This window comes from Ailuropoda melanoleuca, chromosome X (assembly GCF_002007445.2).
Source record: "Ailuropoda melanoleuca isolate Jingjing chromosome X, ASM200744v2, whole genome shotgun sequence".
Classification (NCBI taxonomy): domain Eukaryota; kingdom Metazoa; phylum Chordata; class Mammalia; order Carnivora; family Ursidae; genus Ailuropoda; species Ailuropoda melanoleuca.
In genome coordinates this window covers 81,070,140-81,075,225 of record NC_048238.1, presented here as the reverse complement: position 1 = coordinate 81,075,225, position 5,086 = coordinate 81,070,140, and positions in this window count along the sequence as shown.

Below are 5,086 nucleotides of genomic sequence, written 5' to 3'. Positions count from 1 at the left end.
GAGGAAGAAGCAGGCTCCCAGCAGAGCAGGGAGTCTGATGCGGGTCTCAATCCCAAGACTCTGGGATCACGCCCTGAGCCGAAGGCAGACACTTAATGATTGAGCCACCCAGGTGCCCCGACTAATTTGTCTTTTAACTTTCATACCAATTTTATAAATGATTGATGTTCTAACTTTATTATATGTATGCTTTTACTAGTAAATCTTTTTCATAATATTCTTATTTCAATATATGGCGTTTTCTGCTTAAATAAGTCCCTTCAACATTTCTTGTAAGGCTGGTTTAGTGGTAATGAATTTCTTTAATTTCTGTTTGTCTGGGACATTCTTTATCTCTCCTTCAATTCTGAAAGATAACTTTCCCATGTAGAGTATCTTTGGTTGTAAGTTCCTTTCCTTTCAGCACTTCAAATATATCAGGCCACCCCCTTCTGGCTTGCAAAGTTCCTGCTGAAAAATCAGCTGATAATTTTATGGGGTTTCCCTTGTATATAACTATTTTTTTTTCTTTTGCTGATTTTAAGATTCCCTCTTCATCTTTAATTTCTGACATTTTAATTATTATGTGTCTTAATGTAGAACTCTCTGGGTTCATTCTGTTTGGAGCTATCTTTGCTTCCTGGACCTGGATATCTGTTTCCTTCCCTAGGGTAGAGAAGCTTTCAGCTATTATTTCTTCAAATAAGTTTTCTGTCCTTTTTGCTCTCTCCTCCTTCTGGGACTTCTATAATGTAAATGTTAATATGCTTGTTGTTGTCCCAGAGGTCCCTTAACCTATCCTCAGTTGTTTTAATTCTTTTTGCTTTTTGCTTTTCAGCTTAGATCATTTCTACTACCCTGTCTTCCAGATCACTGGATCTGCTCTACTGCATCCTCAAATCTGCTGTTGAGTCCCTCTAGCGTATTCTCCAATTTAGCAATTGTATCTTTCAGCTCTGATTGTTTCTGTTTTATATTTTCTCTTTGTTGAAGTTCTCACAAGTTCATCCACTTTTCTCTTATATCTAGTGAGTATCTTTATAACCATTACTTTGAACTCTTTATTAGGTAAATTAATTATCTCTGTTTCATTTAGTTCTTAGGTTTTATCTTGTCTTGAATTCTGAATATGTTTGGAATATATTCCTCTGTCTCTGCATTTGTCTGACTCTCTGTGTTTGTTTCTATGTGTTAGGTGGGTCAGCTACGTCTCCTGGTCTTGAAGGTGGTGGCCTCATGCAGAAGGAATTCTGTGGGGCCCAGTAGCACAATCCCCCATGGTCACCAGAACCAGGTGCTCCAGCTTTGTCCTCTGTGCGGTCTGCACGCACCCTCCTGTTGGGAATGAACCACTACCACAGGCTTGCTACTTGGTGGGGCTGGTGCAGCTGGCTAAGAGGCCTGGCTATAGCTCCTGCAGACATGCTGGTGGGTGGGGCTAGCCCCTCACCACAGTGTGGCTGCCTGGGACTTTTGCAGCTGCCCCACTGTGAGTTTTGCAGGTGCACTTCTACCTGGGACTGGCTCCCCATTTTCCATGGAGCAGTAGTCACTTTAGAGGGGTGCCAGGCCCAGCCAGGGCAGCCCAATGAGTGTGATGGCACAGTCATCACTTTAGGGGAATGCCAATCCTGACCAAGGCTACCCACCAGGTGTGGCAAGACAGGAAACACTTTGGAAGGATACCTGCCAGGGCAAAACTCTACTTCTGATACTAATAATACACTATATGTTAATTGATTGGATTTAAATAAAATTTAAAAAAAATAAAGTGTGCCAAGGAACTTAATAGTTCTCCAAAGACAATACAGAAATGGCTGATAAGAACATTAAAAAAAACCCTCAATATCCTTAGTCATTTGTGAAATACAAATCAAAGCCACAAAAAGATACTACTCCACACCTACTAGAATGGCTATAATTAAAAGGAAAAAAACAATAACTAGTGCTGATGAGGATGCAAAGCCAAGAGAACTCGTATACATTGCTGGTGGGAATGTAAAATAGTATAATCGCTCTACAAGGTAGTTTGGTCATTTCTTAAAAGTTAAGCATTCATATGTTCCAGCCACTCCACTCCTAGATATTTACCCGAGACATGAAAACTTACATTCACAAAAAAAAATTTTACATGAACATTTATAACACCCCTATTCATAGTCACCAAAATTGAAAACAGTCCAAATGTCCTTCACATGGTGAATGGACTGACAGACTGTGGTATATCCAGACGATGGACTACTACTCAGCAGTAAATAGTAGCAAATTAGTGATACACTCAAGAACAGGAATGAAAGTCAAATGCCCTGTGCTAAGTGAAAGAAAATGGACTCATAATGCTACATATTGTAGCCCTTTATATGACATTCTAGAAAAGAAAATACTATAGGGACAGAGTGGTTAGTGTTGGGGAAAAGGCTTGATCATGGATGAGCTCCACAAGGGAATTGAGTGGGTGGGTTATAGAAAACTTTACCGTACATGGTTTAAAAAAAAATTTTTTTAAGAGACACTTAGGGACCATAACAACCAACTGTAAAACATCAACCTATTTTTGAACGCTGATTTAAACAATTACACAAAAATTATGAGCCATCAGGGAATATTTGAATACTTGTTGGATTTTGCATGATATTAAGGAATTGATGCTACTTTTCAAAGTGTGATTATGGTATTGTAGTTGTGTTTTATTTTAGCTCTTATCTTTTAGAAATACTGAAATATATACAGATTAAATATGATATTAAAGATGTGCTTCAAAATAATGGAGGTATGGGGACGCCTGGGTGGCTCAGTCAGTTAAGCATCTGCCTTCAGCTCAGATCATGATCTCGGGGTCCTGGGATGGAACCCTGCATTGGGCTCCCTGCTCAGTGGGGAGCCTGCTTCTCCCTCTCCCTTTGCTGCTCCCCCTGCTTGTGCTCTCTTGTTCTGTCAGATAAATAATAAATCAATTAATCAATCAATAAACAAATAAATAAGAGAACCAGTAGGAGTGCCTGGGTGGCTCAGTCGGTTAAGTGGAGGATGCTTGGTTTCAGGTCAGGGTCATGAGTTCAAGCCCTGTGTTGGGCTCTGTGCTAAGTGCAGAGTTGGCTTGAGATTCTCTATCTCCCTCTCCCTCCACCCCTCCCCTGACTCCCTCTCAAATTCATACACTTATGCTCTCGTGCTCTCTCTCTCTCTCTAAAATAAATACATTTTTTAAGAAATGAGAAGCAGCACCTATATCCACATTCTGCTTGAGCTGATAATAGGTAAATAATCAACATAAGTCTTTCTGCTGTGAAAGGAAGAGAGAAAATCTTCCAGTGGAGAAAGAAAAAGCAAATTATTATTGTGTAATAACAGCTTGGCAAACTTAATTTGATTGCCTGCCTGCAGGAGGAGGAACTACGTAGCTGGTTGGGGGACAGAGGTTATAGAGAAATTTTCACTGTATACCCTCTTGTGGCATTTGAACTTTGAACTATAAGAAAGCATTACTTGTTGAAAATTAAATAAAATTTCAAAATGAGGAGCAAAAATAAGTCAGAGGCAGGAGGCATTGCAACGAAGTAAATTAAATATGCAGATTTCTCATCTTATATAGAATATGATAGAAAGGGACTCCTGGTGGCTCAGTTGTTAAGTGTCTGCCTTCGGTTCAGGTCATGATCCCAGGGTCCTGGGATCTAGCCCCGCATCAGGCTCCCTAACCGGCAGGAAGCCTGCTTCTCCGTCTCCCACTCCCCCTGCTTGCGTTCCCTCACTCGCTGTCTCTCTCTATGTCAAATAAAAAAATAAAATCTTAAAAAAAAAAGAATATGATAGAAAACTTTTTATTTTTAAAATTGACATTTAAGGATTATAGATACAAATATGGTATTATTGTTTTAAATAGGAATGAGGGCTCTTGGGGTGCCTGCGTGGCACAGTGGTTAAGCGTCTGCCTTCGGCTCAGGGCTTGATCCCAGCGTTATGGGATCGAGCCCCACATCAGGCTCCTCCGCTATGAGCCTGCTTCTTCCTCTCCGACTCCCCCTGCTTGTGTTCCTTCTCTCGCTGGCTGTCTCTATCTCTGTCGAATAAATAAATAAAATCTTTTTAAAAAAAAAGGAATGAGGGCTCTTAACATAATGATATAAAAAGCAAGAGGAAACAAAAATATTCAAAAATATTAATCACATAGTAGAAAACTAAGATTTATTTTTAAAAAGGGGAAAGGAAACATTAACGAAAATAAAATTTTAGAAGNGAATGAGGGCTCTTAACATAATGATATAAAAAGCAAGAGGAAACAAAAATATTCAAAAATATTAAACACATATTAGAAAACTAAGATTTATTTTTAAAAAAGGGAAAGGAAACATTAACGAAAATAAAATTTCAGAAGCAAGGTTAATTGTAATATGAGAATAAAAGCAAAAAGAAATTATTTAAACATCTTTATTAAAGTCAAAGAAACGCAGATTGGATCAAAACCATAAACCCAATAAAAGTATTTGTAAAAGAGATACACGTTAAATAAAGGGAATTAGGATAAAACTGTATCTATATCGGGGTGCCTGGGTGGCTCAGTTGTTAAGCGTCTGCCTTCNTTCGTAAAAGAGATACACGTTAAATAAAGGGAATTAGGATAAAACTGTATCTATATCGGGGTGCCTGGGTGGATCAGTCGTTAAGCGTCTGCCTTANCGTCTGCCTTCGGCTCAGGACGTGATCCTGGTGTTCAAGGATCGAGCCCCACATCAGGCTCCTCCTCTGGAAGCCTGCTTCTCCCTCTCCCTCTCCCCCTGCTTGTGTTCCCTCTCTCACTGGCTGTCTCTCTCTCTGTCGAATGAATAAATAAAATCTAAAAAAAAAAAAAAACAACTGTATCTATATCTACCTCTTTATCTGCATTTACATCCAAACCTGTATCTATCTATAACCATACATACATGAGAATAAACCAAAAATATTTAAACAAGCCAAATGAAATATTTGTCATATACTAAGTATTAAACGTGTTTGGGTTATGTAGAGGGTTTTCTCTTCTGTATCATTTTTATGGCTTTTTTTTAAGTGAATGATTTCTATTTAATAACATGCTATTAAGATAGGAATATTAAATTAATTTTTAAAA